This window comes from Copidosoma floridanum, unplaced genomic scaffold (genome assembly GCF_036245765.1).
Source record: "Copidosoma floridanum isolate Cflo_tuat_1 unplaced genomic scaffold, Cflo_Japanese_pri ptg000030l, whole genome shotgun sequence".
NCBI classification, from domain to species: domain Eukaryota; kingdom Metazoa; phylum Arthropoda; class Insecta; order Hymenoptera; family Encyrtidae; genus Copidosoma; species Copidosoma floridanum.
In genome coordinates, this window is record NW_028321907.1 from 28,286,355 (window position 1) to 28,298,916 (window position 12,562).

At 36.5% G+C, this 12,562-nt stretch overlaps 1 protein-coding gene across 1 annotated transcript in view; it reads right to left on the reverse strand.

Moving 5' to 3' along the window:
• LOC106638944 (calmodulin-lysine N-methyltransferase) overlaps positions 1-12,562 on the reverse strand; it is a 328,715-nt gene that overhangs the window by 50,152 nt on the left and 266,001 nt on the right. The window lies entirely within an intron of this gene.

The window sequence follows — 12,562 nt, forward strand, 5'->3', positions numbered from 1 at the left end:
GCCATCCCTCCAGGACGCCCTCAAACGTCTTGATGGCGGCGAAGATAGCCAACAGCTCCCTGTCGTAAGCGCTGTAACGCCTCTCGGTCTCTGACAGCTTTCTGGAGAAGAAACCCAGTGGTTTCCAGGTACCACGAGGGTGCTCCTGCTCTAGGATTACTCCGATCGCAGTATCGGATGCGTCGGTCCTCAGAGCAATCAAAGAGTTGCTCCTCAGGAACGTCGTTGTAGCAACCTTGGCTAGTGCATCCTTGCACTGCTGGACGGCTACATCAGCCTCAGGTGTCAAGGTGAGTGGGGCCTTCTTCTTTCTTGGAGGAAGGTCGCGCAGCAGATCGTTCAGTGGGGCCATGACCTTGGCAGCTCCGGGCATGCAGCGCCTGTAAAAATTTAGCATACCCAGAAACCGGCGGAGCTCGGTGGAGTTCTCCGGCTTCGGAAAGTTCTGAATGGCCTGGACCTTGCGTGCTGGTAAACAGACTCCATCGGCAGAAACGATGTAGCCCAGATATTCGACCTGGGGTTGGCCCAAGGCGCACTTCTGCGGGTTGATGCGGAGCTTCGCCTAGCGCAGGACGTCGAAGACCTGGCGCAGATGTTTCAGGTGCTGTTTGAGGTCCTCAGAGGCTACGAAGATGTCATCGAGGTAACATCTGGCAAAGGGAAGCTCATGCAGGACGTGATCTACCGTCCACTGGAGTGACTGCGCTACGTCGCGCTGACCCATTGATGACCTAGTGAATTCGTACAATTCGAAGGGGATCGTCACCGCGGTCTTGGGGATGTCGTCTTCGGTGATTGGGATTTGGTAAAGGCTTTTCTCAGGTCTACGACCAAGAAAACCTTTCCCACGGCCTCCTACAGTAGGTCGTCGCTGATCGGCAAGGGATAGTGGTCTGGTGTTGTACAAGCGTTCAGACGCCTGTAGTCCCCGGTGACTCTCCAACCTCCGCTGGACTTCTCGACGAGGTATAGTGGACTTGCCCACTGGCTGGACGATGGCCGGACGATGCCTTGGTCGAGCAGCCGCCCGATCGCTTCCTTGGCTGCCTGCAGACGTGGTCCGAGTAGGCGCCGAGGTCGCTCAAAAACCGGAGGGCCAGTCGTGTGGATGATGTGATGCAACGGTAGATCTGGGAGCACTGCGGTCGTAGCCTCTGAAGAGCAGAGATCTGCGTATTCTGCGAGATAGTCCGCGTAGTGTTGACCCAGGTCTCCAGAGGGCGTGTGGGCTGATAATGTGATAACCTACACGCTGTGGATGGTTGCCCGTGCTAAGGAGCCAGGCGTTGAGAGGCTGGTCATGGGATCGATGAGTCGCTTGCCTTGACGTCCACAAAATAGCCGAAGCGGGCCAGGAAATCGGCTCCGATGATGGCGACATGGGTATCAGCAACGATGAAACTTCAAGTTGCGGCGCGTTGAAGTCCCAACTCGATGGTCAAGATATCCGTACCGTAGGTGGCAATAGGCGAGGCGTTGGCCGCTGTGAGCCTTAATGGCTGGAGCTGCAGCTTGCAGTTCTTGATGAGGCCCTTGGGCAGCAGCGAGACGACAGAGCCAGAGTCAACCAGAAAGTGAATCCAGGACTCGCGGTCATAAATGTGGAAGCGATTCTCTGAAGGTCCTTGGTTGCCCGCCTCCGACACTTAAAGCAGAGGGGGCCCTACTGGTTTCCCTGCTTCGTAGAGGAGAAGGTGCAGGGAACTCGGCAGTTTTCGGCAGCTGCTCCGAACCCTTGGTGGTACCAGCACCAATCCGGGTTTGCTGACGTATCAGACCCGGTTCCTCTTCGTCCTCTAAAACGGGATCTGGAGCGGCTGCGGCTGGATCTCCGTTGCTGGTTATCGGCTGCGAGGAGTTGATTGAGCATTCTTCGCATGTCAGCCATCTCCTGGGTTAGACTGGATCTGGCGGGGTTGACTGGGGCTGTCGACGCAGCAGGCGGAGTAGGCGGCACCAGTGTAGCTTGCCCTGTCACGGCGTTGACGTGAGGCAAGGAATCGGTGAGTTCATCCGCCATAAAGCTAAGCTCGTCTAAAGAAACCTTCTTCAAAATGCGGAGCATGCTGTTAACTTACGAGGGGAGAAGATCAAGCCATCTGATTTTGAGGATCTCCTCTGTGACCTTCCCGGCTGCGAGGCTCTTAACTTGACGCAAGAGCTGGGACGGCTTGGAGTCAGCCAGCTGGAGCTGTCCAAACAGTTTGCGACATTGCGTGTCGGCGGACTCTTAGAAGCAGGTCAGGATTTCTGTCTTGATCGCCTGAAAACGTCCCGTCGGTGGAGGATTGGCGATAATATCGGATAGCTTGGAGACTGCTGCTCCACTGAGAGCCCTGACAAGCGCGATGTATCTCTGGCTGTCGTCTGTAACTCCTGACGCTTTGAGGACGATCTCAACCTGGGCGACCCATGCGGCGGGCGCCTTGGTCCAGAAGCGAGGGATTTTGGGGTCAGCCATGACCCTTGCTGTAAGTGGCTGCTGGCTATCTGCTCTGGTGGGCGACTGCTTGGCGGACCCGTCGGTTATCGCCTGTTGGTCTGCTGTTGTCGAAGTGGTTTGTGCCTTTTCAGCGACTATCACTGCCTGCAAGTCCTGCCGCACTTGCTCCTCTTCTTTTTGTTGCTCTCGGCGTCGATAACGCTCCTCACGCTCCGTTGCCGTATCCTTAGCATCCCCCAGAGCGGAGGTGCCTACGCCCGCGACATGCATGTTGCAAGGTGGTGCACTAGCACGTTATGACACTGCACTAGGCACGGAAGCGAAAACGCACGAGATTTGCTCGCATGGGAGACGGCGCTGTGTCTAGTAATGGCCGACCTTCGCGCCCGCTTGCTCTTGTAGAGCTCGTCGAAAGACCATGTGCCCAGAACAAAGGGAAAGCCTTTTTATAAAGCATGCACTGCTTACCTCGATTGATAGATCCTAGCAGGATCGACACTTTGGGAGTTTCACGAGTGAGCCTCTCCCCGGAGCTCGAGGATGACGGAGGTAGAGTGCCAGGTCATGGAAAGAGGAAACAACGCGTACCAAAATACACATTTATTGAATACAACAATTGGATAAAGTATTAAGTACTTTTGTAGCTGATCGGAACGAGGCTCGTACCGTCGTCGTCGCTGGTCGAAGCGAGTAAACGAGAGTAAACGAGAGAGTCGGGTAGCGCCCGCTATCTAAAGGTGGGCGCTTTATTGACGGCGTCGCAGGGAGGTGGCGCACTTTCGCGCGCATTACCACTCTCCTCGCGGGATGAGCTGCTGCTTGTGGCGCGAAACCTACTTGGTGCTTCGGCTGGGGCCTGACACCACATATATATAATTGTAAGGTTTCGCCTACTTGCGCGCTTCGAGTGCCAACCCTCAAGAAATATTTAAATTTTGAAACTTCAATAACTTTACGTGATTAAAATTTAATATCTACTAAATAATGGACTCGTTAAATGAATAATCAATTGTTTTTCAGTTTTTTACTTTGCTTAATACTGTTTCTAATATTCCAATTTACTTAAAATATACATACAGTATACGGTTTCGTAGCACAATATTTTACTATACAATAAGTACAACTTACATTTGAAATTAAAGTATTGAGAGATGAAAATTTTATTATAAAGGCTTTTTTGTAAAACATAAATGAACATATCAGTATAATCGTATAAATTAATATATTCAGTAATTAATATTTAGTATTATCAGTACATAGCAGCGATATGGTATTTGGCACAAAAAACGAAAGTGTGGAACTCTTATGATTATAAAATCAGTGATTGAAAATATATGACGATTTTTGTAATTATAAAACTTCTAGTGCAAAATGAAAGGCTGTCCTGTTCTTTAATTTTGTGAAATTAATTTTTCACTAAAATTCAAGTTTTTCAAGATAAATGTCAAAGTTATAATATGCACGAAAAATTTTGTAATACAAGTATTTCCATTTTTTTTAATGCAAAAGTTTGGAAATACAGTGCCTCAATATATAAGTTTCTTTTATATATCCACTTGTTAAAAGACGAATTCTCAAGACGCATTCTATATATTTAAACAACTAAATTTCTTAGAGAAAAATAAAAAATTATATAGAATAAACTTTGACAAAATATAATAAAATTGTTAACGATAAAAAATTTATTGCCATACAATGTTTCTCATGTTTGCTTGGTTCTTCGAATCACATTGTATACATATTTTCTCAGGATTTTCACATCTTGATACCAATGCGTATAGTTAACCATGAGAAAACAAAGGTCTTTTGAAATAAAATCTTAATTTGTCAAAACTTAAACCTTGCAATTTATTGGTTGTCATGGACAAAGCTAGAACTATTGGAAACTATTTTCTGTGTATAATTAATGGTAAAGATGAATTATTACTGGTTTTTAACGTGATTCTTTAATTAAAACTTGATTACCAGCATTTCACCGCTTATTATTGTTGCTTCTAAATTATATATTTAAATAATTTTGTTATACGTTGTCTAGTGCCATTGCACAATCCATTAAATATACTCAAGTTTCTTATTAACATAACAACAGCATCTACTTTTTAATTTATAACATGTGGTGGTAATCCTTCATGTATATTTTTTAGAGTTTCTATAGAAAAATTTATGTTCGCATTTTCATCAGTGCGATCGCTACCTTGACATTTTCATGATCTATGCTGTAATTAGAATATTCTTTTCATTTAATATAATTTAAAATTTCATTATTTAAAATGTATGAAAATTTGTTATGACTTGTTAGAATTACTTTGCTTAGGCAGCTATTTATACCATCTCCGTACATTTTTTTACAAACATTATCGGTTTTCCATCCCAGTAGAATTTCGAAAGACTTTATTGTTCCATTTTCAATGTTCATTACCAATTATGAAAATTTCAAATCTGTACACCTTATATTACTTTTTAATTTCATAATTTTAAAATGTTTTCATAGAAATGAATACTTTATAGTTTCACTAATTATAGAATTTTTACACTCATGCTTTATCACACGTATTTGTCTAAAATCGACTCATAAAATAAATAATTTTCAAACAAATGAAAAATTTTTATCACATAAATCTTTGAAAGCTTTATTCACTATTTTCAAAGCTTTTTTAGAGATCATTGAAGCTTTATGCCAAATAATTACATTTACTTTTCGTAATTTTTTTTATCAGCTTTGTATTCTAAAAAATAACTTTCAATAATATTTAAATCTAATAATAATCGAAATGCTCTATGACTTGTCATTCCTTTAGGTAATTAAATTGAAGCAATTCTTGTCCGAGCAATAGATATAACCTTCTTCTTTTTAAACAAAAAATAAAAAATAAATGGTTTGCATGAAAAAATTTTTACAGACCTTCTGAACCATCAATAAGGTATAATTTTGTATCACTGTTAATAATTTCATTAAAAATTATTTTTTGATCACTATTAAAATTAACAAATAAATCCTTAAAAATTTTTTTTACATCAATTACAGTTTTATGTTTTTAGATTTTACTGTTTCATTTGGTTCTCGTAGTCCATAATCTTTATATGAGTTTTCGTCAAATTTAAAGATTTCATTTAAACGTAATAAAGCAATGTTTTGTTTATCGTCTTTTAAATCCTTACTAAAAAATTTGTTGGAGTGATTTCCAAATAGACTTACCACAAATGTCTTGAGATATTAAAAACCATGTGAAAAATTTTCTCAGTTGATATAGCAGCATAACGTTCGTTACAAGCTTTTTTAGATATTTTATATGTTTAAGAGTCGTGTTCAATTGAACCTAAAGCAATAACAGTAAAGCAGTATCTCTCAACGGACTGTAATATATGTTATCAACTGTTTTTAAGCTTTTGAAAGGTTCAGCTCCACTCACCTAATTTAAAATTAATTTAAATAAAACAAAACAAAAAAAATACACAGTCTTTAGGTGACACTATCTTTAGTCGCCCTATTATTAAATTACGTCTAACTCTTCCTCTTTTAACCCAAGTTTTTCTCGTCAAATTAAAACAGTCATATTCTACAATATTTTAGAATATTCACGTATCTAATTTTTTTGTGAAACTATCTATTTTATTTTATTTCAACCTAGCCGTTAATGCTGTTTGAGAGTTTTCTATAGTTTTAAACAAATAATTAAAAAAAAAAAAAAAATTTTGTTTCTTTTCAATATTACTGGTAAATTATATACAGAATGACTACATCTACACAGGAGGCTTGCAATTGCCATCCTTTTTTAATGGGGCTTGAATAGCGGCCATCTTATTGATAAATCTACATACTCTGATATTTCATCAAAAATTTCTTTATCGTCTTTTTTATTACTTGTGTCTGTTTTCGTTACTTCACGTGATGCTCTATCTATTCCTTTATAAATATAATCAAAAACTTACTTCATACTTTAAATAGATGCACAATAATTAACATTAATGTGGCAACTATATTTGGTTAACAAAAATGGATTGTACGGTAATACCATTAAATTATTAACTAAAATTTATTCATTACTATTTTTGATGCTACATATGTGGTTATCACATCTATTGTCACTTTTTTGGTAATTTAGGTATACATTTTTTGTTAAAACAGTATCATTAGTCAACTTTTTTAGAAACTATTTTTTACAAATCGTTTGATGACTGGTAAAACATAGACTATCTTTACCATGAGGTACATGAATCATGTGTTGCATAACTAATTTTTGTATTAGTGAATCAAGTAAAATTTCTGCTGAAACATATTTATCTATATCTATAGTAGTAAATAATTTATTGTTTATATGCAATGTTACAATAATATGAGAATGAAGTAATCTTCTTGTTTGAAATTCAATGGTATAATTGTAAGCAATAACTTTTCCGAAAATATTGTGTTTAGTTATATCGTCTGAAATTAATTTCAATTTTGTATGAAATAAACAGTTAAACAGTTATATTCGGTATATCATTTGGAGTGGTACCTTCAGGAAAGTTTTTCAAAATTTGCTTCATTCTAACCTTTTATAGTTACATGCAACGGTAATACAAAATCTAAGTCGTCCAAACTTTCGCGTTATTACTATTGCATCTAGAGAATGTTATTCTATTTCTTTCTATCATAATATATACTTGCAAAAAAAATTGTTGCGTTTATCTTTTAGCATAAAGTATGGGACTAAAAATTTTACTATTTGATCGATAGGAAGTTCGATATAAGTAATATTGAAAAACGTAAGATTTGTTGCTTTTGTTGAAAAATGTTTGTCTATCATATGTACTTAATCTTACATCTCCTACTGGAAATGACAACAGAAATACCATAGGAACAATATGCTGTATCCAGCATACAGCATCGATAATGTAACCTATGAAGGTGTTGATAAATCAGATGATAATATTAATATAAATTTTTACGTAAAGATGTTAAACAATATTTATGAAGGCTTGCCACCTTATAAACTCAAATTAAAAATAGGTACAATAGTAATGTTGATTCAAAATTCAAGTATATCAGACGGCTTATGTAACAGTACACGATTGCAAATTACTGAATTCTTAAAATATTACGTAGAAAGCAAAATAGGTACGGGAGAAAAATTGGTAACAAGTTTTTATTCCAAGAACTATATTAAATACGAAATATACTTCATCATTACCATTCATTTAATACAGAAAATAGTTCCCATTAGTTGTAGCATTTGCTATGACTATGAACAAGTTTCAGGATCAAAATTTTGATAATGTAGGATTACACTTGAAAAAACATGTATTTTCTCATGGTCAATTGTACGTGGTTTTATAGAGATGTGAAAATAGAAGTAGAATTTTTGTTCAAATCTGTAGAGAAAATGTATTAAATATTGAAAATATGGTTTAAAAAAATTGTTCGATGATAAGTAAAATTGTTTCTAATAATAACAACATGATTTAATTACTCTTATACGTATAGACAGACATAATCTATTACCTAATAAAACATCCCATGAATATATATTGCGTTCATCTATTGTACCAATTTTAACATTAATTCAAAACAGAATAGGAATGGACCTCAGTCTTCGTGGTTTAACAGGGTTTTATGAGCTAACTCATAAAATAAGTCATTTTAGTGCGAAATTACCACGGCTTGTATTAGTGAAAAATTAAATGTAGTTTACGCTTTGCGCAACGATTCCTTATGAATTGATTATGGCTTTAGATTATGATTTTGGATTGATGATTATATAAATCGTAGCGATGAGAAAGTTGTTTTAAAGTAATTAAGTGATAACGTAGATTGAAAATAAAAGATTAATATATACGACACGAACACGTCTGTGTACACATCAAGGTCTGAGAAAGACGGTATGATCCCTGTCAGATCCTCCAAAAGTAATGTGGGGGTTGTAGGGGGCGGTAGGGGGTTTTTAAAAGTTACGTGGGAGGGTTATGAATGGTTTGTGGTTGCCTGTGGGGGGTTTTGGAAAAAACTGCGGTGTGTCAAACAAGGGAGAAAATGACGGGTTTTTACCTTATTTTGTGAGGGGGTGGTGGGGAGTAAATAAGGGTCTGTGGGAAAGTTGTATGAAATGCCCCACCGAGATAACTATATAATACAGGAAGATATACATCTTTATGTAAGGTGACTTATGAAGACTTTTCGTGCTTTTAGAATATATACTGGTAACATTGGAAAGTTATGTGAATAGTCCACATTTTGTTCTTATAATAACCTTTTTTTATATAGTTATGTGCGCGTAAGTCGCCATGTATAAAGATGTATATGTAATATTCTTATGTTTATACATACTTATCTAATTATTAATACTTAAGTATGCAGATGTATATGAAAATACGTGAATATCTGTGTGTTCGGATATATTTAAACACACACACACGCAAACACACACTCAACCGCAATCATATACACACCCAAAAACACGCACACACACGTGCATACATAACCTACACGCACACACACGCACTACCACTTTTACACACACTCATCTTCCTCGATTACATAGTTATCTACGTAGGGCTATATAATATAACAGTTAACTTTACAATTCAATATATAATAATAATGATGCTTTGCGCAATGACTCAATTATGACTTTAAAATTATCTTGACGATGAGATAAATCGTGGCGATAAGACAGTTTTGTCTTGAAGTAATTTACCATTGAAGCAGATTAAAAATAATAGACTTATCCATATACGACACGTACACGTCTGTATACACATCAAGGTCTAAGAAATACGATAAATACGATGTGATCCACGATCTCCAAAAGAAGTGTGTCAGACAGTGGGGGGGCAGTTGGGGGGGATGTAGGGGTTGTGTGGAATTCCCCACCGAGATAACTATATAATAAAGGAATGTATATATAATTATATATATAAAAAAATATATATATATATATATACACGAGTGGGGCTGACGACCCTCTGCGCGCTCTGCGCGCCAACCACCCCCTACCAGATTGAGTAGACAAAATAACGACATTACTCGTGTATTTATCAATGCAGGCTGATAATTAGTTCACAACAGCAAAAAACGTGACTCAAAAAGGAGTTGATTAAACAGGTGATAACATAAATATTAATTTTCTGATAGAATTTTTAAATAATATGAGAGAAGGTCTTCCACCACACGAATTAAAATTAAAAATAAATACTATAGGAATGTTAATAAGAACCTTAAGTATATCAGACTTTCTTTGTAATGGCACAAGATTATCAATATTATCAAAATTATTTAAGTATAATATAGAAGCAGAAATAATAACGGGAAAAAAAAGAAAAAAAAATTGATATTCCTAGAATAACATTGAATACTGTCACATGATCATCATTACCTTTTGTCTTCTATAGTAAACAGGTTCCCTTTGTATTATCATTTTCTGTGTTTATTAAAAAATCACAAGGACAGAGTTTTGATTTCTTAGAATTGTATACTAAAAACCTTTATTCTCTTACGGAAAATTATACGTTGCTTCATTATGATGTAAGAATCCAAAAAAAATTTTTACTTAAATTGAATCCGAGAAATCAGAAATTAAAAATATTGTTGAGCTAGAAATTTTTCAGTAATTCAAAAATATGTAACTTTGAAGATCGTCACATTAAAACAGACGTATGTTAATTCTTAAAAACCATGAAACACAAATGTGTGAAAAATGTGGAAAGGGTTTTAAAATAACGGATGGGTTAAAATGACACATGAAATGTCACAACATTAGGCTAACAGAATGAATTATTGTTTTAAAAGCTTAATTGTGTTTGTCTATTTAATTATACCTTCTTCTGAATTCTGTCTATCACTGAATAAAGTCCTCAGGTAATCAAGAATTTTATATTTGGGTAAAGTACACATAGACCAGAAAGAAATTTAAAATGTAAAAGTTCAATCAAGTTAAACAAATAGGTACTTCAAAGACACATAGTAAGGAAGGGGAAGTGAATAGACAGAGGGAGACCTATGATCAGTGACCTAAAAACGAGGTACGACTTAGGTACTAAATTGCGTATATTTTTCAACATTTATGAAGGTAAGACATTAGATAAATAAGTATTTTATTGGGTGGGAGGTGGAAGGTGGCGAGGGGGGTGAGGGGAAGCTGAGGGGGAGCTCACTCAAATGTAATTTGATTAAAAATGACGTCAAAACAAGCAAATAACTACGTGAATCGGGGGAAGTGGGGGGGGGGCTGAGACTCACTTTCGTCAATACGACTATATAATATAGGGAGAGATATATATACATTTATATACATGTTTATAGAAGGTGATTTATGCGGACTTTACGTGCTTATTAAATATATATATAAACTAGCAACCCCCCGTCTCGGCTTCGGCCAAGAATCGCTGAATGGATCACATGTGTGTTGACACATCTTATAGGACGTTTTCAGTAAAAAACTTTAAATTATTTTTGACACTTCTTGGAACAAAAAACTTCTTATTCAAAACATCGAAAAAAGGGAAGAAATGTTGGTAAAAAGTGTCGTGCGTTCCTTACGTCATAAATTAGGTATTGGCCCTAAAAAGGGCCGTTGATTTTTACTTATTAACGTTATGATATAACAAAGGGTTATTTATCAAAGTTGTAAAGATAAAATTATAATTTAATATTATTATTTTAATCACAAAATGTCAGTATATGACATTTTTAGTTTAATTTACATAAGGAATTAAAACAAATTCATGATCTAGATCACCAGATCTTGAAAGCCTGACATACAATTGTCAATGTGAAAAGCAGTTTTTTTGTAAATCTACACCCACAAACTTATAAGTCTGTCCTGACGACTTGTTAATTGTCATGGCAAAAGAAACTTTGACAGGAAACTGTAAGCGCTCGAGTCGAAAAGGTAAATCAGTTGGTATCATCCGCATTCTTGGAATGAAAACTATTTGTCCTGATGCTAGACCTATCAAAATAGTAGCTTCTACAACATTTTTTTGCAGAGTTTTAATTTGCAGTCTGGTTCCATTATACAGGTTTGGGAGTTAAAGATTACGTTGTAGCATAATCGGAGCTCCAACTTTTAAATTCAACTTATGGGGTGGAAATCCTTATGGAGTTAGGGAGTTTAAAAATTTCTGAGGATAATTAACAACATCTTCAGACTACAAACTTTTGAAGAATAATGTTGTGAATTTTCTCTGGTGTAGAATTTCTCGGTGAAACCATAAGTATGATTTATTTGATAAATATTAAATATCAGGGTGAACTTTAAAAATAAGATTATTGACAGTTGTAACCAGTTTTGATCTAGGGTGATAAAACCGTTTTCATTTTTCATCCTGCCATCGCCAATTATTAACAGCTGTGTTGGAAATTCCGTGTTTTTTTCCGCAGAGATGTGCTCTTATATTAGTATGTAAATGAAGAGACTCTACGTAATGCCAGAGAAATGATGATTTTAAACAGGAATGAATAATATCAGCTCTAGTTCCTCTCGGAATTACTGGTAACGTCTGCCTTAAATCACCAGCAAAAAAAAAAGTAATGCCACTCATTAGTTTCTGGTTTGATCTCAAATTATGCGATGTTCTATTAATTGCTTCAATGTTAGCTCTGTGACGCATTGTGCACTCATCTCATACAATAAATGTTGTATCTTGAAGAATTTTTCCAAGTAATTAGGAATGTTTTTCCAGTGCCTCCAGGAGCATCCAGGAAGAAGACTTTTCCACTACTATTTTAGACACTATCAATTATACGATCAAAAGCTTGTCGTTGGTCTGGAACCAACCTTGAAAGATTTTGCTCAACGTAATTATGTAAATAGTTATAATCATAACCATGTCTGATGGAATGTTCAAAAGGATTATTAGTACATAGTTTATCTCGAACCGGTGAATTTAGCCCAAATGTAGTCAAATTTTTTTCTGGAAGAGAGATGATCTTGTCTTCTACTTAAATTAAACCTCTGTTGAACATTTCTTCAGAGAATTCTACTTCGTTAAGTTGAATTTGTCGAGAGTGAAGAATATTTCGCGTCATTTTTGTTTAAACATATCCCACAAAATTTGAGGTTGCAATGGCTCACAAAAAACTAAAATAATTTCAAGTACGTCACGTAATTTAGATGGATTCTCAGACAAAGCAGCATC